Source organism: Cyanistes caeruleus, chromosome 1 (genome assembly GCF_971803275.1).
Source record: "Cyanistes caeruleus chromosome 1, bCyaCae1.hap1.1, whole genome shotgun sequence".
Lineage (NCBI taxonomy): Eukaryota > Metazoa > Chordata > Aves > Passeriformes > Paridae > Cyanistes > Cyanistes caeruleus.
This window is the reverse complement of record NC_141701.1, coordinates 88,366,357-88,393,867: the sequence shown is the minus strand read 5'-3', so window position 1 is coordinate 88,393,867 and position 27,511 is coordinate 88,366,357. Positions and strand designations below refer to the sequence as shown.

The 27,511-nt window shown below is 41.5% G+C and overlaps 1 protein-coding gene across 1 annotated transcript in view; it reads left to right on the top strand.

Annotated features, from left to right (window-relative positions):
• The first annotated feature begins 4,199 nt into the window (after window positions 1-4,199).
• The window catches only part of LOC111923933 (uncharacterized), a 262,384-nt gene continuing 239,072 nt past the window's right edge, over window positions 4,200-27,511 (top strand). The window contains exon 1 of the mRNA XM_086901524.1: window positions 4,200-4,475. The gene's annotated coding sequence lies outside the window, so the exon portion shown is untranslated. The remainder of the gene's footprint in view (window positions 4,476-27,511) is intronic.

The window sequence follows — 27,511 nt, the reverse complement described above, 5'->3', positions numbered from 1 at the left end:
ACACCTGTCCAGAGCTTGTTCAGTGGGTACAGGGACAGAGCAGCTCACAGAGGACGTGTCAGCTCTGCACACCCCAAAGTCTGGAGATGGGCACCTGCTTTTAGCAATTTCCAGCCATACTGATGGGAATGTGTTCAAAAGCAGGGATCAGCCTTAAAAATGAAAATCAGCCTTTGCATTCAAGGTGGCTCAGATGCAGTTTCACACTTCTAGCACCTGGTCCTTTTCCTCAGGACACCCTGCCTCAAAAGGGCATTCTGCATCACAGAAGAGCCTGGTAGTGTGGCCTGGCTTTCCTGCCCAGGCTGTCCCCTTTCAGGTTTTGGATATACAGATGGCACACCACTGGGAGAAAAGCTGCTCTTGCATGGGTCAGGCTGAACCCAGTGCTACCAGTGGTGGTATCCAAGTTTTTGTGCCATTACCTCTACTCCAGCTCCCTCAAGCATGGGCTCAGACCTGCAGTTGTGGCAAAGTTTGAACTACTTTTTCCAGCTGAACATTTTTTAGCATTTAGAGTTTTTGCTCTGCAGTGATGTACTTTGTGAGGAAGGGGCAGGCGGGAGGGTGGGACTGTGCCTTGTCCAGCCTGCTCCTCCTGTACTGGTTTTCATGAGGAGGTGTGTGCTTGTTCCAGGAGCGAGGGTGGCCATCCAGGTGTAACTGCTGCTCACCCACTCTCTATGTCCTTCCAGAGGAGTCCCCTGCTGCACAAAGTGCACTGCCAGTAGCAGGAAATCTTGTGGAATAGCATCTTTGCCAGAGCTGCAAGGGAGATGAAGCCAGTGCAGTAAGCAAAGCACAGTATTTTCCATTTGAAACAGCGCCCCCCATCCAAACACACACCATGGACTTGCTAATTATGGACTCCCAAGCATGTGATTCTTTTGTAGCCTTCACTTTTCACTGATGTTAATTTTGCAGGTTTTTTTTTCTTTTCCTTTTTTAGGGTGACAAAGACGAACCTCATCTTACTGTGTGCTGTCAATTAGCTGCTTAGCCCTTCGCCCACAGCCAAAAGCTTTGTGTGATTCAGAAAGTCCCACAGATTTCACCAGAGCAACCTCAATAGCTTCTCTCTGCACACCTAGTGGGGATTTACAAACACACTTTAGGGAGTTTAGTCTGAGCCTGAGCAGTTGGCTGTAGCTAAAAGCTCTACTCACTGCTTTGTAAATCCAAAAGATTTCATAGGTTCCTTCTCTTCAGGTTTCCACAGAAGAGCCCGTAAGTGCCTTGGACCAAATAGCTGTGCAGTTAATGAACTGTGCATACACAGGCACTATGTCCAGCTATGAATTCACACTTAATAGTTCAACAAAAATGTCTGGTTTCATATGTTTTTCATTCTTTTATAAATAGTGATAGGCTTGTCAATTTAATCCATCTTTAAAATAGATTTTACCAAATATATGCACTGCCCAGTGAGATTCATTTAATGTTATCTTTTCCACATGCATTTCCAAGAGAATTAAAAAACCAAATATTCTATTGTAATCCATGATTTTTTTTTTCTTCAACTTTCTTAATACCAAACATCTGATAGGATACTGTAAAACACTCTGGAGAATTTTTTTTTTTTTTTATGGAGAGACCAGAGTGAAAATTTTCAATCTGAAATGCACATAAGGCTAGATTTTCAAAAACATAGGCTGCTGCCTCCCTGTGTGTGTTTCAACCCAAGATACCCAAAGTATGATTTTTCAGGGATGCTGAGCAAACACAACTCCCATGGATTCCAGCCAGAATTTTTCCTGTTCACCACAGCTGCAAATCAAGCTCTGCATTACTAAGGGGACCAGAAAGCATTTCTTGAGCAGTTTTTACTTCCAATATTTTCTTACTGTGGAAATAGGCTTAAGTGATACTTGATGGCATTCAGTCACAGATGACACAGCTCATAAAGCCAAAAAAAAAAAAAAAAAAAAAAAGCAAAACTCAGGTGGTGAAAATTTACCTCAGTGTGTGAGAAAGAGGAGGGGGAGAGTTTTTGAGTGAAAGCTTCACTCTTTTGAAAAGGAGACAGATGGTTTGCATCTACTAGCATGAATATTACAAGCTTCAGGTGTCCCAAAATGCTGTGAAATGCAACATTATAAATTGGTGGCAAATAATAAGTCTTCAGTTATCAAGGAAAACAATAGCTTTTGCCTCTGCTACAGGTAATTTAGGGAAACCTTCCCACAGTTCCTTTTTATTAAGAAAGAACTTTTTGCTGAGTGTGAATAGCATGAAGAGAAGCTGGTTCCATTAGAAAATACTATGCATCTGAAAATATTTTTACTCTTTATTTTCAGCATTGCTGGATCATAGCCCCATTAGTATCTCCTCAAACCTAACCCCCTCCGTTCCCTTCCGTAATTTTAGTCAGATCCTTCATTTCCTCCAAGCCCACAGTTCTTAATTACAATTTACAGACACAGCACTGGAGCACAAGCTGGTCAAAACAGCTGTGGGAAAGTTTCTACTTTGAAGGAAATATTACTGGCGAGGATAATTTTGCAGCCAAATAGATTTTTCCTTCATTTGTATTAACACAGCATCTTCTGCCTCCCCCCAGCCAGTTTCCGTAGTCACATACTGGTTTTTGCTGAGGATTTCTGCATTTTTGATTTTGTGAGCCAATGTTTAAACATGCTTGTTCCTTGCTAAGATTTGGATGATCACAGTGAAACATTTGATACCCAAGCATCACTGAAAGGTCTCTGTGAATTTGCTTAAATTTACTGTTATTTACTATATTATTCTCTGAGATACAGGGCCAAACATTCACAAAAGTAGAAGTTCAAAACCCTTAATTTAGACTTTTAAAAAACTTATGATAGGGTGTGACTCTCACTTGGGACAAAAAAAGAAAATATTGACCATCCTACACACTTGAAAGACAACTTATGGCTCTATTCACCGTGGTCTTGGTCAGGGTTCCCTGCTTTTTTAAAGTATTGCTACAAGCTGACTTGTGGCTAAGCAGGGTCTTATTGACAGCACGTTTTAGCCAGTCCTGGAAATCTGTTTGACCTGAGCTCAGCCACCAAGCTAGAGGTGTCTTTGGCTTGTATTTTCTGCCTGGTGAATCTGCCCTGGAAAGACACACAAAGTATGTTTGTTTTAATTGTTTGTTATAATTGTTTTCCCAGCAAAAAATGCAAGGTGTGATTATCCTCTCACGCCAACTTTACTGTGGTGCAAGTTCATTTTACTTGCATAGGACTATTTGTCATTTACATGGCTACAAGAAAATATACTGCAAGACCCTAAGGGTCTTGGATTCATGAGATTCATAAGGCTTCTCATGAGAGAATGCAGAATAAACTGTATTGAATTACAGGAGTGTGATTTGCAAAGCATCCTTTCTTAGCTAAAATGATTTTTTTTCTGTATGAAATAATTTCCTATAGCACAACCATAATATGTAAAGAAATGTAGTTCCTAATTTGTGTTTATTAAAATGTTCTTTTCACGTTTCTTTTCTATTTCTGCTATTAGATATTTTATTGGATGTTAATGGATGTTACTCAGTTCTAGAGGGATCTTTCACATTTTTCCTCAAGTAACTTATTGAAATCTCTGAATTCTGCAGATTCTGGTTTGTTCTGATGATGCTTGCTTCTTATTGTTCCTTTTCACTTTTTATCATGTAGGATTGTAAGTACATTAAATTAGTAATGAAAAATGAAACCACAGGGGTCCCCTGTATTCTAGATAATGACTGATACATCTTCTCACTTGTCTGTGTTACATTATAGTGTCATAACTTTCCTTTATATCCAATAATACTTTTCATTATTGCACCATCCACAGCACAGAACTGTAGGGGTTTGTTCAGATTCTAACAATATTTTCCTTAAGTAAATCCATATCTAATAACAGCATTTATTTTCTCTTTCTTTTTCTTGCTGTGTAGTGGAAGGCAACATGCTGATTTCTCTTAGAAAGTGCTGCTCAGGGGCTCCAAGAGCTTTAGCTCCCTGCCCTGGTGTTAAGGGGATTAAATATGAATTTGACAGTAAGGAATGGAGGTGTTTGAGCTGAGATCCTGCCCAGGTGACAGGCACAGTTGCCTCCCATTCATTGCAATCAGCTGCTGCAGTTATGGCAGAACCTGTGGCTACTTAGTGGATTTTCTTTCCCTTCCCTTTTATTTCCACTTCCTTTTCCCTTTGCAGTGGTCCTGCTTGCATGGGTTGCCTTTTTTTTTTGTGGCTTGGTGTGGCATTGAGCTAAACTCTAGAGCAGACCTCTGTGGTGGCTTTAGGGTGCAATAACGTCCTGAATGAATCATTTTTGGAAGCAAGCATGGTCCATATTATTGGCTGTCTGGAGAGACTCTTGTAGTAACTGAGAGGACAGGAGACCATAAGCTGTTCAGAGCCTTTAAAGTCAGTGCTGTTCCACAGCCGTGCACTGGAATATTTTGTGGTGGAGTACAGGGATGTTCTTCCGAGGAGGGCTTGCTGGAAATTTGAAGCCACGTGGTAAGTAACTTTAATTTCTTATGCTGGGTGTTCCTGCACAGAGGGTGTGTGAAGGCTGCATGCCTCCTGAGGGGAGGAACTGGGAAAAATAGAAAGTGTATATACAGGAAGCTTCCTGACTTCCACAAAATGGAGCTGTGGAAAGGATGGATTTCCTTGAGACCTGAAAATGCATTTAGTGGCTACAGTAACTAAAATAAATCACTAGCTTAATGTATTCAATGCTGAATATTTTAATTTTGGGTAATCTCCATTCCTACTTAATTGAATTTTATATTGTGAGGTGGAAAACTCTCAAATGGCCTTCCAAGGTGTTTCCATGGCCCAAAAATACAGGTTGCCCCTTCAGGGATTCCTTGTTCTCTGGGGCTTGTCTCTTGCATTTTTGGGGATAACAAGGACACTGCCATGGAAGTAGGAACTGAGGGCCTTAATTTCTTCAAATGTGGAAGGCACAGAAACCACCTTCCCCTCTTAGGTAGTCACGAGGCTACTAAATAGAAACTTTAAAACAACCAACCTTCTCTGCCCCACTTTCCACCAGCCTGAGACTGAATGGGTTTCATCACAACCCTACAGCAGCTTCCAGAAGCAGAGTGGCAAGGATGCTGTGTGTGTGCTGGGTTGGTCCCTGCTCAGTGAGCAGCCAGTCAGCACAAGAAGCAAACCAGGGGCAGGTCCCTGATGGAGTTTCTTGCCTTTGATCACTATACATTGATACATCTTCTTTTTTTTTACTTTTTCCCCCCCTTTCCCCTGTCTCTCTGCCAGTGGCACGTTTTGCAAAGGGAGACCTGGAAGCAGAGGGCAGTTGTTTGTTGATGGCTTTAAACCTCTCTGCTTGTTGTGCACAGGGGCAAAGACCCGGCTGTAGTTTGTGTAAGTACCTACCATTGCTTATGGTTATGTAAAATAGGGATGAATATCTAAACCTGGGATCAGAAGTCTCCTACACATGAATGAGTCTGTTAAGTGGGGAAAGAAAACAAGGCAGAGCCGTGCCAGATAAGGCACGGATGGCTTCACATTTTCGTTTGTGGAAGAGCTAAAAGTAAAGGCAAACAGTGAAAACATGGTGTTTCTCAGCCACCAGATCCATGGGGAAAGTAATCATGGAAAAAAGATTCCCTCTCCATGCATACAGACACCACAGAAAAATCAACTTAACTGCAGGGAGATGCTGGGCAGGATTTTGAGGATGGTTTTAATGAAAGAGAAGGAGGAACAATTGTTTAATGGGCAGTGACTCAAAAGGACTGAGCGCACCACATGTGCTGCAGGCAGCAGCCGGAAGGATGAGTGGTGGGTTATGCCTCTCTTACAGCAGGCTCAGCCCCAGTCCTGCTGGATGAATGAAAAAGGTGGGTTGATTATTTGAATAGGGAAAAAACATCCTCTTCTGAAAGCATTTCCACTTTTGGACTGAAGTCTGCTGACTTCAGATGGCTCGGGCATCAAAACTACCTTGCTCAGAAAAAAGTCCTCGGCATACTTGTTGCAGCAGGTGTGGGTTACGTGTTTCATCCTGGAGAAGTGTCATGGGGGAGCGTGGACATGAGGGGCATCTGCTCCTGGCACCGATCAGATCGAGCTGCAGGATGTGTTTAGACTGCACACAGCTTTTTTCTCCCTCTCCTGCAAAGAGGGGTTACAGGCATAGTCGGTCATTGTGGCCCAAAGCCTTCGCAGCAAAATGCTGTCCTTGCTCCATGTGGTGTGTCTGTGCCTGACTGTGCTCTGCAGCCTGGCTCCCTGTGTGCCTAGGGGTGACTCTTGTGCGTTTGCAGATGGAGAAAATACCGCTGTTGGTGTGCTTGCTTGGAGAGAATGAACTCTCTGGCACACAGTGGAGGAGCTGTGATCTCAAATAATTTGTTAATGGAAATTAATGTGTGGTGAAATTAATGATGTGCTGGTGACTTCTTCCATTGCAATAACTAGTAGCAATGGAGTAGAGTTGGGCTTCCCTGGTGCTGGCAATAGATAGGACTACATAACAAGAATTACCACTACATCTTCTCTCACAGCTCCTCTCCCTGACCATCTGCTTCTGCTCCCCACCCCCACTTACACCTTCATCTCCTCCTTGAGTTACCATCTTATGCAAAACTCCACCCAAAACATTTTTCTTTCTGTACCTTTTCTGAGGAGCTTCACCTCCCAGTGCTATGAGAATGACAAGGTTTCTCATTTTGCTGTGAGGGCCAGAAACCATCCAGATTATTAAACTTCCAATACTGCTTTCTCCTAGCATTTATACACAATGGAATTCCTTATTACAGATGAGGATTTTAATTCTGAGCTTAGCTTGATAGAATGTAATTTAAAGCCATTAAGGATGGCTTAGCCTTCAAAGCAAACTCAAGATTGTTTAATTAGTCATGCAAGCCACTGAACACTACCCATAACACAAAATAGCTAAAGTATTTATTAGTTTTAGAGCTAAGCTAAGCCTTGCTTGTTCTACATTTTCAATAAAGTGCAGCAAGTGTTAAGCACATCTTGCTTTTTCCTAATCTTCCAATGCTCAGTAAATTTTATTTCTGAATAAAAGCATAACCCAAGTGTTGCAAGATGTAGAATGAAAACCAAATTGAATTAGTTATTGTAAGCTTCAGAGGAAATAGAGGCAGTAATGGTGCTTGGGATGTTCTGAAAAATTTTTGTGTGTTTGTGTGTTTTTTGGGTTTTTTTTTATAACTGTCTTCAAAACAAATGCAAGCTAGTAAGCTAGTTCAGACTTCATCTTTTTTTTCCATTTCCTAAACTTTCTGAAACAAGGTGTGCTAAGAAACAAAGTCCCAGTAACCAGCTCTGTGGAAATTGCAAAATGCAGCAAGGAAGCTGTGAGTAAAGTTTTGTGGCTCAGAAAGAAAATTATCTCTCTTCATGGTTTCCTTTTAGAAGGCACAGGGTTGCTTTGTTAACCCCAGTTGATAGGAGCTACATCCCAGCCCTCTCACTTGTAGGGCTGGGACACCAGCTGATTTGTGCATTAGGAAGGGTTTGTGTTGGGATTGCTCTGGGGTTTCAGGGGTTTCTGTAGTGAGCCGCTATCTGGAGAGTTGTCTGAGCAAAGTTGGATTTAGTGATTGTATATCAGTTTGAGCTGTAAAATGCTTGTCTGGCTGCCATGGTTTGCTTCTGCACTTGTTTTTGTTGACAGAAATCTCCCCTTCCAATTCAAGGGAAATCTCAGCAGTACTGGGGACAAAGTCTCATGGACACGACATCTATTCTGGGCTGCCTCAAATTAACTGGTGGGATCAAAGTGTTGCCATAATGCTTTTCTAATATTCTGCAATTTGTGGGGGAAAAAAAAGGGGTTTTCTTGTCTTACTAAGTACTTTTGATTCTCTTCAATGCCTTTGACATTTTCTTGGTCCCAGCAGTCAGGTTTTTACAGGTGAATTATTTTCTTGATTCTGTTGATGTTTATACTAAATTGTGTTTCCACCACCAGTAACACTAACAGGGAAGGGCATTATTTTCCTTCATGAAAATCAAGCCCAAAATAACAAATACACCATGAAAAATTAGCTGCATCATTGAGAGTGGGTTTATGTGACTAGTTTTTGGAAGCAGGATTTTTGATTTTATTACTTTTTTCAGGATAGTGACAATATGGGACCATTAGACAACTGTTGTGGTATTTGTTCACTGCTTTCCTAAATGTCCTAGTCAAATTCCTCTTCCTTCTATAAGTAATAGAATTTCTTATTGGTCCACTGAAAAAGGGAGTATGAAAGTGTTTTTGTAGAATAAACTAATATTATATAAAAAATGGTTCTCCTATGGGAAGAAACAAGTGCAGCCTTAAGCAGAAAACTTTTTCAGAAACAGTGTGCTTGTGACACTTGTGCAAAATATACAGACAAGGTAATTGGCTCACTGGGCTGCTTGTACTGCCTAATTCTGGTCATGATTTGGGCACTTTTGCCAAAAGCTCAGTGTTGTTCCTGGCTTTAGGGGCATGCAAGGTGTTACTGCATTGCTTTGGGGACTTTTAGAGCCTTTGGGTTGTAAAATAATCCCTGGTTAAAGTAAGGCTTGGCAGATAAAGTTCCCTGGGTCTCTGGCAGCCCAAAACACCTGCCCATGGAGCATCCTGCCCCAGAAAAGAGGCCTCTGCTAAGGCCAAGGCTGTGACTGGGCAGGGTTTGCTCAAACTTCTTATGGGAATAGGCAGATCTGATGAGGTGGCATTTTCCAACACAGGTGTTCAGAAAATCTACCATTGGCTCTGCCTTGGAAAGGTATAAAAAAAAAAATAAAATATTAGGAGGCAGTTTGTGTCTTTTGATAAGACACTTCTACTTAAGAAGAAAACTTTATAGCTTGTTGACTTTATTGCTTGTTGATTTCCTGTCATGTGAAAAGTTAGTTTCTGTGGTGAATGGGAGAAACTCTTACCCATTATCAGTCTTTAAGTTACTCTGCCCTAAGGCTTTGGTAATTTAACTTCATCCCCTTTCAAAGTTGTTTTTTTTTCCTTTTTTTTTTTTTTTTTTAAACTTGAAACTTAAGGGGGGAAAAAAACCCCAAACCTTTCAAAATCTGCCCCCACTCCCTCAGGTGATGCTCTTCTGAAATGTAAATGCTCAATTATGCAAAGATAAGAACATGAGAAACTTTGGAAAGCAAAAAAAGGTTACCTTGATTAATGACTAAAGCTGTGTTAATACTGGATTTTTAGTCTCGTAGCCAAACCAAAGAAGCACTGGGGGAAGGGAAACAATCCAATCTAACTGGAAGTAGCACTTGCATAAAGCCAGAAGTTACATCAGGGACAGAAGAGAAATGCAGGTGGCTGGGAAGCTTCCTCGTATTTAGTCTCTCTCTTCTGGTTTCTTCCCATCTTTCTTGTGGCAAGGGGGATTCAGTCAGAACAGATGCATGCAAGGACGTGGTGAAACTGCTTTCTGGGTAGGGAAATCCTGCCAGGAAACGTAGAGGCTTCTCTTCCTCTAGGAGCTGCAGCCAGTTTCTCTACCATATACCCTAAATGTTAGGCTGAGCTGTGCCTGTGTTGTTCCAGACAAGGCATGCTGCAACCTGCATTTTGCCTGGTGAAGGTGCTAAAAGGGAAATATTTTGGAAGGTGCTATTTAGGACACAAAAGAAGTGAGGAAGAGCTAACGTGGTCTTGCTAATTTTGCCTCTTCTGTGCAATCCACCACACTTTAAAAGGATACCTGTGTAGGCATGCCCCAGGTTAGCCTCTTGTATGTGTAAAAAAATTAAATGTGACCAGATTGACCACTTCTGGCTGCCTCTAAAGCCGTAGAGTTACTCTAACTACTTATTTCTAAGCATTTTTCCCTAATCAGTCCTTTTGTATTTTTTTTTCTTTAAGTAGCATGATCTAAATTCTTTTATTGACTAGACACTGGAATGAAACATATTTTTCAGTATAATATTACCCAGAAGTTGCTAGATAAGCCTGGTAGGTATGATGGCTGCAGCCATGAAAATCAGTAATTATTTTCTTTGGCAGAGGCTGGTTATAGAATTTGTGTAGATTAACACAAACGATGCTCAGCATGCTGGTCTGACATACTTGTGGAGTCTGGTATTTGAGCTGATACCACCTATCATGGGTCAGCTTCAGGTCTGAGCAGATCAGGTTGTAGTACAGTGCTGGGACATTAAGGCTGAAGAAGTTTCCTTCCAGGACTACCAAAGAATTTCTATGTTACAGGTGCTAAGTGTCTCCTCCCTCCCTGACTCTGCTTTATGTATGATTTTACTGTCTGCTGCATTTCTCATTCTTCTATCATTCAATGTTACTTTTCATATTATCTTTTTTTCATTTGTCTGTGCTGCAGGGTGTATTAGCATCTCCTTTTATTTGTCTCTGTCTTATGAGTCTTCTCCTGATGATTTTGTGTTTTGGTTTAGTTTGTCCCACCTAAGTTAGGCTTTGTTTGCTAGATGTCACTGGTGAAGGAGATTAAATTGCAGAAATACCATGATATTCCTTTTTGAACCACAAGTATCTTCAAGTGCCTGGCTTTTTATGGCAAACTGTTTATTAACTAATTATTAGCACAGTTTTTGAATTAAAAGATTCATTTTAATTAAAGTGGACATAAGATTTTCTAAGCTTCAGAAAACTGCATCCACTATCCTTATGTAAAGTCATCTGTACTGAGGGGACCTGTGTTGATACCTTGCTTGTGTCCACTTCAGCCACTGAAGCCTAACAACTTTCAATTTAGCACATGAACAGTTCAAAATGCCATGTGCATCCCTTGATGTGTGCCTGTTGCAAACCCCACCACCCTACAGTCTGCTCTTTGTTCTGTGGGATACCTATCACTGGCTTTTGCAGGTTTGAAATCCCTTGAGAGAAAATTGCCCCATGTCAGAGTTTTAATTGATTTTTAAATCAGTCTCTTGATGTGCGCAAGCTAACCACTCGATTCTCCAGGCAAAGCACCTGATGGTTATCACTTGCTCAATTATCTGTCAGTGAGACTACACTGGGTTAAGTGAAGTTGATTTTGATTCTTAGGCCTAGAGAAACAAAGATAATTGTACCTTGTAGCAGCCTGTTGATCATAATGCTCAGAGACTTGTCTAGTTTCAAAAATCTGTTCTGGACTGTAATTTCCTCTAGATTCTGCAGTGACAGAGACCAAGGGACTGAGTCTGTCTGAAAGTGCTGAAGAGCACAGAGCTCTACAAATAATACTGATGTGTCTTCATCCCCAGGTAATTCACAAGAGAGCTGAAGTGCTATTTAAATACCTGATATTTTGGGAGGCTTAATAACTAATCTTACTGTTCTGCAGTTTTTGAGGTGTTTTGGGAGCTTTGAAAATTGTTTCTCAACTTGTGTTGGAAGGGTCCTGGCTGAGCCTGCAATCATCTGTTCTCAGTATTTCCCCACCTCTTCCAAAAACTGACACTTCCTCACCTGCCTTTGAATCCCTCATGGAGGAACCCAGTGGACTCCCTGAAATGTGGTTTAGTTTTATTTGTGCTTGAGCAGTTTGCGTGCTCAGGTGCCTGGGACAGCTGTGTGCGGAGCTGCCTTCCAGCAGGAAGGGCTTGGAGCCAGCTATTTTGTCCTAGCGTGAATAATAATAATAACAAAAATAAACTTAAATAATATATAGGTGTCAACATTTTTTTACAAGGCAAGGTACAGTTGTCTGATATGATTTCATATAAAGAGCACTCACAAAACATTCAGCAGGGGAGACTAATGGACTTTTATTGCTCTGCAAGGAGGGAACATAAAGTCACAGAAGAGAAGTTTTGAAATGCTTAAAAATAATTGAACTAAAGTGAAGTTCAGCATTTATTGAGCCCCAGGCAGGAAAAAGCAAAAGCCCCCCAACCCTGCAATGTCTTCTGAGTTTTCTGTGAATTCAAAATAGTGCAGTAACTCTGGAAGTATCATTCAGTGGCAACAGAAAATGAAGTTAAAATGTTATATGGAGGGAAGTTGTCTCATCAGAGCAATGGGAATGAAGTTTAGAATCAAATAATGCTTTCATCTCTTCAAGTAATTTGAATTATGTATAGCCCCCTGAATTAATAGGCAAGAAGTCAATCAAATTATTCTGTTAGCTTTATAAACCTCAGAAAGCCATGGCTTGGGTGGATAAAGAATGTCAGCAGAGCTTGAGTGGCATTTAGCACTAGACAATTAATTTGGAAATGGGTGTATAAAAGGCAGTAAATTTACTGCATGCAACACAGTTCACTCTCCTAAAGCAGGTTTGTCTCTTAGGAAGGGTTGTAAACTGAAGTAGTGAGTAGTAGTAGTACTGCTTGGTCTGTCCCTGTGATGCCATTTGGGATCTGCCAGTATTTTTATGGTAATGTCTGCTGGTTAAGATATTCTTTGCTTTGTTCACTTGCGGAGGTGCAGCAGCAGTTGAATAGAGATGTAGGGATTACATGTCATTTCACAAGCATTGAGGCTCCTGGAGATACATGGTGCTGTCTGGATTCCCAAAGTGGTTGGTTATTAACTGTAATTATTTAGTGAATGAAGTGGTAGTCACCTGAAAGTCCTGAAATGGAGGTTGATCAACAATACGGTAACCGTGGATGAGAAAGTGAACACAGCTTAAGATCAGTGAGCTGAAGATCTCATAGATAGCAGGCCACTGAAATTCACCTCGTTTGCTTATCTCCTGCAATAAGTTTTTAATTTTCTGATGCTCTTTTGTCATGTCTGATGATTTCTTGAAAGAAGGACTCAGATGTGGCCTGACTGGTAAAGCAGTGCTATTGATTTCTTCTTTAAAACACTAGGGTATGTTTCTGGCAACCTGAGGCATTTCAGTGTCAGAATAACTTTTGGTTCTCTGGTAACTTTTTTATATATCATGAACTTATATTCATAAAACCTCTAAAGAAAATGATTTTTTTTTTCAGGAGTAATTTTAGGTAGCAATGAATGTTAATTTCATAAATGTTAGCCCACAAAACTATTTATAGGTTAACTGCTTGGTCACAGAGTCCTTGTCTAAGTATTGTCTTCTGGATTCCAATAGTAGCAACAAGAGATGTTCAGGCTCTTTGTAACCAAGTTGCATGTAGTGATTTGTCAAGCAAGCCAGAAAATAAATTTCTTTTGAAGGTGTGTTCAAGTTGGACCTTAGTCTGAAATGCCAGGGAAGACCTCAGTGAACTGGATGTCCTTGAAGAAACATCTGGGCACTATTAATACAACAGAATAGCTCTCTCAGTGTCAGCTAGGTGGGAGGAAAATCCATTTTGCTGTATTCACCATAATGGTGGTGGCCAAGCTGATAAAGGTCTGTGTGGTAGCATGCAGTTGCTTCTCCACATTGAAAGGAAACAGAATGCATGCATGGGATACCTAGTTGCATGACATTGCATCATGCTCTGAGATGTGCTGTTCCACTTAATAGGTCTCATTTTTCCCTGCATATGGCATGTAGAAACCATTACACTGGAATTTACCAACAGAGTTATCGAAGTTTAATTTGGTCTGGTGTTAATTTTTTAACTTTTAACTTTTTAAAATTAGACTGGTTTTTAAAATAGAATTGTTGCATTTGGAGAGACTGTCTGGAGCAAAACAGGATTGAATCGACTTCATGTAATGGACTGGCTTGAAAAACAAATTAATTGGATTCTTTAGGAGAACACTGTTACGCTTTGGCTGGGGTTGCATCGACACACGTTGTAAACTCAGCAGCACTCGTGAACAAAACAAAGAAGTAAATGTTTTCTTAGCTCTAACAATCATTGAGTCCATCTTTGGTTGTCACATTCCCTCTTCATATATTATTTTTATGCTCCCAGCATACCGAAACAGCAGCTAGGGGAAGTTTTTATTTTGCATTTGACAAGTTGGATTTTGCTATTTTTCAACTTGCCTTTTTCCCTCTTGCTGTGAGAAATTATGTCTGGGGCTTAGAAACTATAACATTGTTTAGATACGTTTAGAATTTCAACTTTATCTCTGCAACTTCTGTATTGCTGTCATTTTATTGTTTAGGTATTGGTTCCACTTCAGTTTAAATCCCTTACTAGGGGGCTTTACAGCTTGTGTAGTTTCTAACCAAATTTTAGATGAGAATACATTTTTTTAAATTGTGATTACAAAGTGGTTTACTAACGCCAGGAGAAGCAATTTAAGGGAAAAAAAAAAAAGGCTTAAAGTTATTAAAAACAAAAATTAACTAAACTTGGCAGTTACTTAGTTCTTCCTTCCAAAGTACCTGAAATTAATGCTTAAAAATTAATGTTGAAAATTAATCACTTGATACACACCATATGCTTTGCTGTCTTTCCAGTCGGTTGTATTGGATCAGCTTTCCTCTACCTCAGAACTGGGCTGTGATTCAAACTGCATTACAACACGGGGAAAATGCGGGGGATACAGCTGTTTCATCTAGTTTTGGTTATTTATTACACTGGAATTTGTTCAGACCTTATCTAAGGCACCATGATTAGACTTTAGCAGCAGAACTTTTGAATTGCTGCATTCATGGCAGCACAGAGATTATTACGGAAAGAGGGGGAAAGAGCAGCATTCTGGAGATACTCCCTGCTGTTACAGGTGGGACTAATGTGGAGAAGACAGTAAAAAAATGTAAAATAAAGAGCAGTATTCAAGGGTGTATTGATATGCTATACATATTTAATACAAGGATTAACACATGCTTCAGAGGGTATAAACACACAGGCTAATAGTGCTACCTATGGCTCACTCTGCAGCACTTACTACAAATGTACTCGCTGCTTGATATTTTTTTTTTTATTTTTTCCCTCGGCGGCTCCATGCAAGGCTTAACGCGGTGTGAAAATCCAGCCAAGCTTTGTGTAAAGGCTGGGAAGGTGCTCTCCAGGCCACAGGTGGGCCCGATATGTTGCAGCAGGCAGAGGGAGGAGGAAAGGCTTGGCCAGCTCCTGTGATGCGTAGGTGCTCCTCGAGCGTGTACTTACGTAACCTCCCCAAAAAATCAGGCCCCGACAGCTCCGGAGAAACCTGGCTCGTCGGACTGCACGTATGCCACCTGAATTGAGAGGAGCCATTATCTGCAATCTGGCACCTCTTGCAGGGCAATTATGCGAGCGATGCTAAAAGGCAGGCAGAGGAGAGGGCGGTGCCTCTGCCTGCATCCCGGTGCCCTGGGGTGAGGCTGCACATGGTGCAAGGGGCCCCTGGTCCCCTCCAGCCTTGTAGGAGCCTTTAATTCCTGTGAAGAATAAACCTCAGTCTCTCTTGGGGTCTCCTACAGTTTGTTGTTTGGTCTGTAGTCTCTATTTATCACACCTGTCAGACCATTTTTTCCCCAAATGCTCTTAGCTGAAGGTAGACACATAAGAGAGTGTCCTCTGTTTCCCGTGTGCAGCACACAGAGCCAGATCTGCAGGGTGATGTAGGTCTTCCTGGCTGGAGTAGGTGCCTGAGAACATTGCTAAACTGCCTTGGGGCCAGGCACCTTGCTCTGTTGACTTCAGTGAGGATTACATGCCTTACCTGCTTAGGTGCTTTGAAAGAGACATCTGACATTTCTGAATGTCTAATCAGCTTGGAAAATCCTGATCTCCCTCTTTTAATCTTTTGCTTCTCACTATTCCAACGGTCTGGAAATTCTAATTGTCCTGAATATACTCCAGGCTTGCTAAACACATAGTGACTCTTCTTGTGCTGGTTATACAAATGTCCTTACAGAGTGATGGCACAAGCCTTTATCATAAACCACAAACACAAATAATTTCTGTAAGAGCCCTGCATATCTTCTGCAGTTCCCATCTCTTCCACAAACTGTAGAAAATGCATCAATGTAAACGAATGATATCACCTCAATCCCATCAGCTTTAAGATGGCCCCTGGGGCTGCAATCTCCATTTTGCAATTGCTTTTGGTTTTGTTTGCTCTTAGAGAGCTTCTAACTCCTGAACTAGCCATCCTTCTGCTTTTCTCCTCTTACTTGTTCACCTTTGGCCTACTGCTTTCAATACCATCTTCCAAGAATTTACTTACTTAAATAATTTTCAGTGGTCCATTTGATCACAATTGACACTCAAGTTGCCTCTTCTTGATTTCAACTCGTGTGAGCCATGAATAGAATTTTCCTGAAGTAGGGTGGATTTTGCTTGATGCTTGTACTGAACTTCTTTTCATTCGAATGTCGCTCATAATTTGCTTTTTTTTCAGAGGTATAACTTCAGTATATTATAGAACTGAAAATTGTTAAATAGATTTAGAAGGAAAACAAAATTTTCAGTCTTTACATAAAAAAACGTGTTTAATCCTACATAATAAACCACAAATCAAAAAAACCTTCCAAAGAGCAACTTTTTTTGAGTAAAATCTTGGGCTGAATTTTTTTAAATGGAGAAGTTTCACCCAACATAGACATTTTTGCTTCTTATTTAAAGACACCCTCCCCCCCCCCCCACCCCCCAAGTAATTACTGGAAATCTCTGTGGAAATTTTACACAAAATGGGCTTTTAATTGTCAGAGTCCTGCCATTGCTTGCTGTAGGTTTCCTCTTCACCTCTGGTGAAGTTTGGTCAGTTACTCAAATCAGTTTGCTCAACTGGAGAGAACTGCTGCTTTGGGTGCCTTCTTGCTCCCTGCTCTTCTACCATTCTGATATTTATTAGCTGTATATCCTTATACATTTCCTTATCCTTTACACTGTGGCTACATCTGTGTAAATCCCTCAGCAGTCTGGTCTTACTAATGTTTCACACCAGGAGATTATAGAGTCTGACATGCTGTGTGTTGCAGGGGAGGGGTTGGCAAATCCATGTATATGTTGTTATTTGGGATGTTTTTCACCCTGTTGTAGTTATAGCTTTCCATTTTCATTTAAAAATCTCAAAGCACCCACTACCCTTGCAGGAGGCTACTGTTTCCACTCCTGTTTATTTTGAGTTTAGAAGATTTATAAAAACAAATTCTCTATGAAGTGTAAAAATTATTTGATTTTTTTTCCCCCTGTTGACATTGATAACTGGAGAGAAAACAAAATCTCATGGAAACATGGCTATCAAAAGTTAGGGAGGAGGCTTTCCCCTGATGTTTAAATGAGGCACTGTAGCAGCCAAAGGATTGTAAAAGCGTGAGGGTTGGATGTAAGCAAAGTTAAATGAAGATGCACCAGAAGGTAGATTTTTGTGCTGGCAAAATGCCTGGAACTTTTGAGGGATATTAAGAAATAGCCTAAGGCCCCAAACCTTGTGGCTTTCAAGGTTTGCTTCTCTCTGCCTTATACCATTTGTTTGTCTTTAGTTTTTTAAGAAAGTCTTTCAAGTAAAGTTCCGAATTGAGACCAGTACTTCTGGAAAGGTTAACTCAGCCACGAGGTTTGTTTGTTCAGCTTAGGGTGGCTTGCCAGCATGGGTGCTTGGTTTTATTTTTATTTTCTTTTTCCTCTTGGTGAAGCAATGGTGTATCTTTGTCTAGTCATCCTTACCATTATATATGAATGCATTTTCCCTTTCTTCTGTGCTTCCCAGCCCAAAGCAGGCTTTTAGCCTCACGTGCTTGCAGAAGACCTGGGTGGTGCTCCACTGTGGAGAGAGGTGGAATATGGAAGAGCAGAGGGCTTTTTACCTCTGGTAGAGCAGAGGTTTTTTTTTCTTTTTTTTTTTCCCCCCCTGTCCTGTCTGGACTTGGAATGTGAGGTGGGAAGAGAGGTAACTGACCTGGCTGCTGGGCTGCACAGGGGCTTTACTGCCGTGTGCCCTGGTTCAGCGATGCCAATAGAGATACTGCAGCCAGCACGCTTGGTCTAAGTCTGGGGCTTGTGTAACCCCGGTTGCTGTGGTTTGTGGAGGCCTAAAAGGAGTTTCAGGAGATTGGGTAGCCTTGGTATAGGGCAGAATGTGTTGGAATGGTGTTTTCAGCAATTTAAGACCTGGGTTATTGTTTGGGTTGTTATTTTTTTTTTACCCCCCCTTAATTGGACTCTCAAAGGTGATTAAGATCCAGATTTGGGGAGGACGTGGGAGAGCAGTGCAGTGTGCATTAACATGCCTTATCTGCATGTGTGAAAATACCCTTTTGTACAAAGGGTTGCTGCTTATTTCCCACATTTGTGGGGAAAAAAGGTGTGAAATTTGGAGCATGTTCAGGAAAAAACAGTTGGCTCTTTTTACCTCAGGGCAATGCAAGGCTGGACCCTTGCCATGCTTTGGACCCTTTGCTTGTTTGCAGAGTGAGGCCAAGGCTCCAAGAGCGGGAGGGTGAGAGGGCTGGAGGAAGAAGCAGCACAAAAGGCAAGGCAGGCAGCTGCCCAACAAGGAGGCCACTGAGTTGGGAAAAGGACCATGACCTGGCAGGGGCTGCTCGCCAGGCTGGGCCACAGAGCAGCCAGGAGTGCTCCTCGAAGCTCCTGCCCTGCTGGGCGTGCAGGCGTTTTGAAAGAGGCAGGTTTGGGCGTGCATGGAAGCCTCTTCCACCTTTTATGATCAGTGCAGCTTGCAAGGAGAAGCTGTCATTTTTTCCCAGGGCGTGTAGAACCAGTTTTGCTGGTCCAGCGTGTGCCGTAGCGGAGGAGCCAAGGCCTGTCGTGAAAGGGGCTGTGATGGACCTGCCTGTTGGTGCTCCTGATCTGTGAGAAAGGTACAAGCACAGAGCTGGGAGCCTGTCCTGACTGCCTTGGCCATCTGCAGAAACACCTGCTTTTCTCAGAGAGCCATCACCATGCAGCATTGCAGGGTTATCAGCCATTCACCAAGTGTTGTTTCAGTCGGTGATTGTGGAGCTGTTAGCCAAATGTGTCTTCCTTTAGGAAGACTTTTAATTTCACTTTTATTTTTCTTCCATTTATGTTGACAAATTTGGTACTTCTGATGTCCCTGCTTCTCCAGCAAATTTCTGAGGGTGGTATTGCCAACTTTCTGGATTTTTATTGTGTCCTGGGGCATTTAATGCGTTGTTTGATTTATTTTTCTTTCCCTTGACTTGCAAGGTGCTGGCATCTTCTGAATTTGGGAATTCTGAATTGCACAAAATACAGTTCTAAGTCTGGTGGTGAATCACTCAAATTTACCAGTGCAAAAAAAAAAAAAAAAAAATTATAGATAAATTTCATTTTCTACTGTTGTTTCTCTTAAATCTTTTCCTTGAATGAGTGACTTGTAAGTTACTTAAAATAATTGGCATTGGAAATGCTGCAGTAGTCAGTGCAAAAGCCAATTTCAAAATGATTACACCAGAAACTAGTCAAAAAAAGTTGTGTAATCTCCTCCTCGCTGTGACATTATGTGGGCAGTCCTGGTGGATTCTCTGGGATCTGCTTCTGGAGGCATTTCCTTTGTGATGGTTCTGTGCATGGCAGTGCACAAAGGAAACCTGCACAGGATCCTGTCCTGCAAATTACGTCGCACTCAGAAATGAGCATGGAACTACTTGGGGCCTTGCTCTTGACAAACCTTCACTTGCAAATGATTTTCACTCAGCCAGTCTTCCTCAAAATAACCCCCCAAAAACCCCAAAAAGTTTTTGAAAGCTCTACTTGAATCAAGTACTTTGTCAAGGACTTAGTCAAGTAAAGTCCATATCACAGGTTTGGTTTTGGTAAGTGTACTGGCCACACAACTTCTGGGAAAGAGTTTCTTCACCCCTCTACTATCCACATCCTCTTTTCACTCCCTTCTGGTATTGCAAGCATGCCAGGTTTGCCAAGAGGAGTTAATAGATATAGTCTCAACCCCGAAACTAAAGGGGGTGGCGGAAACCACCTTAGCTTGATTCATAAGTGTTTTCAGTGTTGCACTCCTTTATCAGCACTTGACCTTGTTTTTTTTTTTTAAAAAATTTATTCATGTTTTTTAGGATTGTTAAAAATGTCTGAAGACTTTGTGATAGGTTTGTTTGGTTTTGTGAGTTTTATTTTTTTAATTTTTTTTTAGTTATTTTTGTTGTCTTTTCATAAGAAATGGAGGTGTGGCTGGAAGCAGTCCAGATTCAGGACAAAAGCTAGAATGTTGTATTCCACATAAATTCACCATCTTTTGAAAAGAAAATCTGCGCATGTCAAAATCCTTAATTCTAAAGTTCTCATGAAATGGACTAAAACTTTGTGGAAGACAGAAAAATGTATTTCCCAACCCTGCAAAAGAAATATAGAGAAAATAGCTGTTTCATTGACATTTGCTAAAAAAATAAAATTGTCTGACGGGGTGTTCTGTGAATGTTTGTGTGTGAAAAGTGTAGAGCATCCCTGCTCATGCACATAAAATTGCACAAATGTGTGCCTGCAGGTTTGTATCCTTTATCACAGAACTAAATAACTAATAGTTTAGCCTGCGTGTTTCACAACTTTTGTGTGGCTCTGCAGATCCAACTGAAAGGTACAGCAGGAACAGCTTGAGAGGCATATGTGGGTTTATTCACTCCCGCTACCTCTGTTCTCATCAGGCATATTTCTACCAGTCAATTGGACTTTGCATGGTAAGGATGTCATTAAAATAGAGTAAAATCAATGAAAGAGCCAAGCTTTTTTTTTTTTTTTTTTTTTCTTTTACCATACAAATATTGCACTGAAAAATCTGTTTGTTTCTGCCGTAAAGCAACGAAACAAATACTGCCCTATGCTGATGGGTTCTTTAAAACTGTCAGAAGGCATGAAACACAATTATTTTTCTATCACAATTCATTTTCTCCAGATAAGCACATTTCACAACAGTGTGCAGTCCACCCCTGGAGCCCCCAGGCTGGTTTCAGTCACAAGTGCACGCACGGGCTGTGGGAGGGGATAACAGCCTGGTCCGAGTGGTGTGTTTGAAAATACCTCGCCATCAGCACCCCTATCAGCCTTGCTGCAGGTTTTACCTTATGGATGCTTGTTTGAGGAGAGGCTGGGGCTTCCAGGGTTGTCCCCCAGGGCGGTGTGGCTCTGCTGGGCTGTGGCAGCCTCAGAGCTGGTCCTGTGTGGCACCAACTGCACTCGTATGGCCGTGTGGTCCTGTCCCTGTGCCGCTGCCCGTGCTCCTGCCACAGTCGCTTCTGCAGCACAATTCCTCCAGGAGCACTATCCTGGCATTGTGGGTCAACCTCCCTGTCATATCCCTGGGCTGGGACCTTTGCAGCAACATCTGCTTCTGCCCCTTCTCTCACTGACATGGTTTGGACTCCGGCATAACCAGGGCCTTAAGCATGGTGAAAAATCCACGTTAACAGCCAGACCCATAGCTTGGTGTGGGGCTCCTGGAGAGCCACCTCTGTCTGGAAGGCAGGAGCAGTGTCCTTTGGTTGAGCATTGTGCCAGTCTTGGGGCTCTCCAGAGGAGACCAACACTGCTGGGATATGTTTGAGATGACAGCATGCCCCCAGGTGAACAGGGATGCTGAAATCACATGGTTGTCCTTCTCGTCCTGTAAAGCCTGTGCAACAGGGCTGAAAATGCATTTTTCACATGTATTTTCTGCTTAAGAATGGGAGGCAGCATAAATAAACTTGCAATTCCGTCTCGCCTCTGTGCAAAACTGAAAAATATCAGCCAGTTAGGTGTTTTAAAGCACATTAATATTTAATTCCTATTCTAAGGATAGGCCAGTAGGGGAAGCTGGAAAAAGTTTACCATATTCTTATTATTTTTGCCTGTGGGCAAAAGTCCAACGAATCTTTCACGAGAGAGATAATTACGTGAGGACGGTGCGGAGACGTGTGTTGTAGCACACGTGAATGCTGACCTGGCTGCTCCCAGCAGCCGGCAGGGCTGCTGTGATGCTCAGAATTACATTTCCTTCTGGGAGACTGCAGGAGAAAGGGCTGAGGGATTGGGGTGGAAGCAGGAGGGGCTTGCTCGACTACAAACCCTCAATTTTTGCCTTGCTGAGCATTCAGGGAAACAAGTGAAGCTGATGAGGGATTGGAGACCAGTTTGGAGTCTCTGAGCATCTTCCTTCCCTCCATGCCAGAGCTTGCTATTGCAAAGCGCCTGATGAGAGGTGATGATACAATTTGCAGTCAGATAAGGGCGTGCATATTTATGCAGGCTGTAAGAGGTGGGAGAAGGAGTCCTTGTGCAGGAAATGTAATGTTATTTGAAGAAACATGCCTCTTGACCGCTCTAGCTGGCCTTTTCATTGCAGTCCTGCCTTAAACATTCACTAAGGGATTCCATTTGGTGGAGTTTTTTCCCTGGATTTTTTATTCCCCCCCCCTTTTTTTCTCTTTCTTTTGTTCTTGGAGGGGGCACGATGGTGAGAGAATGAGGCCTTGGCAATATTTGTCGAAGTTTTGTGATCAAAGCTGAAAAATGGGCCGTGATGTCAGGGAGCTTCTAGCTAAGCTGCTGGCTAATACAATCTGGCTATGTGAAGAGATGTGAGGGGAAAAAAGGCAGATGCAAAAAACAATAGGGTGCAAAAAACATCTTTGCTTCGTCTTTAATGAGTACTTTTTATTTTTTTTTTAGAAGTAATTGATTGTGGGTAAGCAATAGGCGTGCCTACCTGTAACTCTAAAAACACATTTTGGATTGCTCAAATTGCAACAAAGGGCTATGTTTTATATGTAAAACTTGTGCATGTGTATTTTTTTGTGTGTGTGCGAGTGCCTTTTATTTCATTCAAAAGAAAGGCCTGTGAGGACTAGAAAAAGAGGAGGATACTGTCTCTTTATGAATACTAATAAGGAAATCAAGGGGGACAATGGCACTTCAAGTTTCATCTTTCCATTTCCTAGAGGCGCAAACTCTGCAAGTTGTCACCTTGGTGTATTCAGTGCCTCTTGAAGCAGTAGACTCCTCCAGAGAGAATGTCAGCCCCAGCCCTGGGCAGTTTTGACAAACAGAGTATATATTGATACATGATAAAGTATGCTAGAAATCACCCCAGCGCTAAAGGCTACTATAGTTTTAATATCATCATTTGAATTAACAAGCATTCTGTGGAGAAATAATGAGCTTTCATTATTCAGAACATCATCCTTACCCCGGGAACTCAGAAACCATTAGCTCTTGAGAACTTAATGAAAAGATGATAAAGAATGTTTTAGATAAAAGTTTGAACGGGTGCACTTGGTAACTAAGGTAAAATATTAATGTTTCTCGCAGTGATGAATTGCTGTTGCTAAACTCGTGCTTGCTGAGGAGATGGAGGGGCATGTAGGTGTTCCTGTGGGCAGTGGCTGGGATGGAGGGCTGTCATGCACTGCCAGCATGCCCCATGCTACTGCCTGCATCCTTTGTCAAAAGGCATGGGAGAAGAGAGAAAGTTGGATATTCAAATCTCCCAGTCCTCCCCAGAAGCTATTTTGCCACCGTGGGACTGAAGCTAAAATCCTCTGCTGTTTCTTTCTTGTTGGGATTTCCCCCCCATTTATTTTTTTTTTTTCCTGTTTATTTATTTATTTGACATGGTAGGCAATGCAATATAGCCAAGAGGCAGTGGGGAGGGATGTAAGGAACAAAATGACCCAGTGCAAAAAATTCTGTCCTGAAGCTGCTGACCTGAGGCTTGGTTTGGGCAGATCTGAGGCGCTCGGGCTGAGCGTGGTTGCCACTTGCTGAAATTCCATATGGGTGGCTTGCTACATGTCTGCAATAAAAACCCCCGGTGCAATAAACGAAGAAAAAAAAAATATATAAAAGTTTAAATTTTATTGGGTGTAAAGCTCTTAAAGAAGTGCTGTTCACAAAGAGTATAAAGATTGCTGAGTCTCGGTGTACGTACCCCTACTAAAACGTGTTAGTCCTGCTGTTTTCTTTCTTTAACTGTAGCAATTTGCTTTCTTGCAGTTCTATAATCCTTGCACTTAGCAGCACGGAGGGCTCACAGCCTGCTTGCACCTGTGGGCAGCTGGGAGAGGCTGTCTGTCCTTCTGAGGCAGGTGGAGAAGTGCTTGCAGACCCCCGAGGTTGGTATTGCTGTGGAAGGATTCGCTCTCGCTGAACAACGCGAGTGGGGGGAGGAGAGGGAAAACAAATGGGAATAAACTATCACATAAACAGTCTTAAGTCACAGTGTTTGCTGCTAACAGATGCATTTAGGTAAATGCTGTTACCTCAAGAGGTGTTATCTTCTGGGGATCCTTATCATAATTTTGTTTTAAATCTGAACAGCTGTTGTTTAACTACCACAGACCACAATTTATCTACAGCTTGAGGCCATAAAGGTACCTTTATTACACTCTTTCTTTTTTTTTTCTTCCATTTGATTTAATTTCAGTGTGTCTGACACCAAAATGCTATATACAATTTGCATATTACAATATGCACTATTGCAGATTCCATACACTGCTAAATGGGAAAATTGGAGCAGAATGGTAAATGGGGAAAGCTTGCAATGACAAATAAAAGAGGAAGATGAGCTCCCATGTTTCATTTACATGTAAAATATTCTGACAATAGTTGTTTCCCCAAGAACAAAGAGCTGGTTTTTCTAGGGTGACTGGTTTATGATGGCTGCAAGAAAAAAAAAAAAAAGGATGTTTTTTTTGGCACCGGAACAGAAGCATGCTTATCTGAATTGAGCCCTGGGGCTTGCCATACATTTGGAATAAAACTTAAGTCTTACTTAAGAAACCAACAAATATGGAAGCACAAACCACAGTGTACTAAGACTGATAATCACCTCTCTCTGGACAGAGTACTGGAAAGGACTTTAGGGAAAAATAATTTTTTTTCTGAGTCACCTGGTATTTTGTAGCTGATCTCTGAAGTTTATTATGGGGCATGAGGAGGGAGAAGTGTTGCACAGTGTGTGGTGTACATGGGAAATTTTGGTGTTATAGGGGATTCTTCTAACCTGTACATCTCAGATGACCCAGGTGGTATCTTCCAACCCTAGTTACTGCTTCCAGTCATGCCCAGTAATCTGTGCATCTAGACCTGAATTTCTCACTGCCCTGCTGCAGAAAGGGTGCACAGCTCTTTCTGCATTTCCCTTTTCCTTGAGGAGGCAGGAGGCCTTTGCATCCAGAGTTGTCAGTCCAGCAGCTTTCACCAGCACAAAAACTGGGCTAAGAAATCTCCCCAAATGTAAAGTTTTATGTTAGAATTTGATTTTGAATAACCCTTAACACTTCACCCAAGCCTCTAGAGCTCTGCTTTGTTAGTTTTCCTTTGGATCAAATAGTAGTAATAACACCTGAATTATATGTAGAGTGACTTGATGACAGAAAGGACATCTCACCACCTTTGCTCCTGTTTCCTCCATCCTAGCCAAGAATGTGAAAGTTGTATGTGTCTCTGAGTGCAGGCTGATTGCTGTTGAACTATTTTCCTAAGTGCAGAATACATTAATCTGTTGGCACTTATCAAAAAAAATATACCATAACTCAGCTTCTAATTGACCTTTCATATACCAACATCCATCATGTAACATGAGATTGTTTAGCTTGGCTTTTTCAAGGACAGTGTGGAGAAAAAACACCTTGTAGGGGGGAGTTGGGCTGGGGTGCATGTGGCTTCTTAATAACTGTCCCTTGATGGCATTCGTGGATGCTGTTGGTGATCAAACTATGCTGTGATCCCAAAAATTTGTTTTTATTTCTGAGATCTATCCTGACCAATTTCATCTGTCAGTTGAAGTTTCCCCATCTTGTGTCCTTTAGGTATTGTGCAGAGCTCAGTGTCTTGCACATGAACAGTAGTGGGTTTTATTGAAGTACGTGCAGGTATGAACCGGCGGCTAATGTCTCTTGTATAATATTACTCCTGAAAGAACAACTCCACAAAGAATACTGTCTAGAATTACAGGGCAAGAGCAAGTCAACAGTTAATTGGCTGTGCTGTAATTACTTCTAGATGCATAATGTGCAATACTTATAGGACTTGTAGAAGTGGCATACAAATTTCACAGTGGTCTCTTGGTACTTTATCATGTGTGGAGGATTTTGGTGGTCTCTGTAGATCCTGGGATTAATGGTACAGTTATAATTTATTCCTGCTCTGCTGTTTTAAATAGTGTGGGTTTTTTTTTATTTTCCTCTTAAAAAAAAATAAAGTAAATTAAGTCTGCCTTTAATTGTCTCAAAGGCTAGACTGAAAAATAGGACAGATGCTGTTCAAAGGCTCTGTCATTCTTTTCTAGGATGGAAGTAATTCCACTTGCTTTTTGTTTGCTTGGAGTGGCTCACACTTCTGGTGGTGTGTGGCAACCTCATGTCATGTGCTGTAGTACCACAGCCCAGTGGGTTGCAGACCTAACAAAGGTCCAGATGAATATGGACAGCGAGACAGATGTAGTTTTTGAATATCTGGAACCTGATTTTCCCCATCTTTAACCTCAGGGCTCATAAGATGTCATTTCACTGAGCGTATGGAATGACTATTTTAGTCATATTGGGCAAGGATCTGAAACAGCCAAGAGCTTTGTGTGTGGGAATATGGATGAGATATTTGGAAACAAGGCCAGGCAACAGCAAATTCTTGACCTGGCTATGTCTCATGGTTTCAACAGTCCCCAGAGCTGTGGCTCTTTGGATGTTATCCAAGCCTCTGAAGTCAACCATAATCTTTCCCACTGCAGCTGTGAAGAGGCTCTGCAATTTGGTGGCACAACAAGCACATTTCAGGGCTGCTGAAATCACACTTGAGAAGCCAGCTTGGAGGGACTTGTGTGCACGTGAGGTTTGGATGTGCTTGGTTCGCTCATCTCAAGTGACGTGGATACAGAAGTCAAAATGGAGCTTTTTAATACGGACTTTGGAATCCCCAAAATGTCATTTGTATTATACCTTATTAAATATGGAAATTGTGTCAAAGGTAAATGTCAAGGGGCTATAAAATTACCCTTCTTATCTCCTGTACGTTTATCAGTTGATAAATGGAAAGAAGCTGCTGCCAAAATAACTGTGAATGAATAATTTATAAATGACTGATGCATCGTGTATGTTGTTTCAGGCAGAAAACAGTAGGACATCAATAATCAAAAGAAGTTGGATTAATTTAGCAGTATTTTGCTGTTAATATTTTTATCTAAATGCTGCAGTCTGGACCTTTGTTATGAGGTCCTTCTCTTTGTCGCTGAGGACCGATCTACAGATCACTGAAATCAGTAGAGTCAGCTGTTTACTTCAGCAGGCTGTGAATCAAATTTATAATATGCATATATAGCTTTTTTCCCCCTGCTTTTATAGGGCTCTGAATTTGAATTTCTTCAACACTGTATATCTTAGAGTGGAATTTGGTTCTCATGTTTCTTCCCTACACACTTTCCTGTGGGCTGAATGTCCCAGACAAGAAATTTGAAGACCTTGATGGAACAAGGATGGTGGAAAGGTGACTGCCAAAAAAAAAAAAATTGCATATATTCTCTTATTTTCAGTTCTTTTATTTTTATTCACAGAGAGAAAACTGGTTTCTTGAAATGTAGTTTTTTATGCAAGGTAGACTTTTTCCCAGCATGTATTTTTCTCATGCCTTCCTCCAAATAGAGAACATTTAGGAGATTTTTAGCAATGGCCGTTGTGAATAAGATTAAACAGTGAAGAGGTGAACTAGATTCTTTCATTCTGTTCTTTTCCATGTGATTTAAATACGGCCCATTTTGCCCATCACATGACAGAGCTGCCAGAGATTGCCTCAAGCTAGTTTATGGCTTTAACTAAAGGTCATCTTAGGGGGGG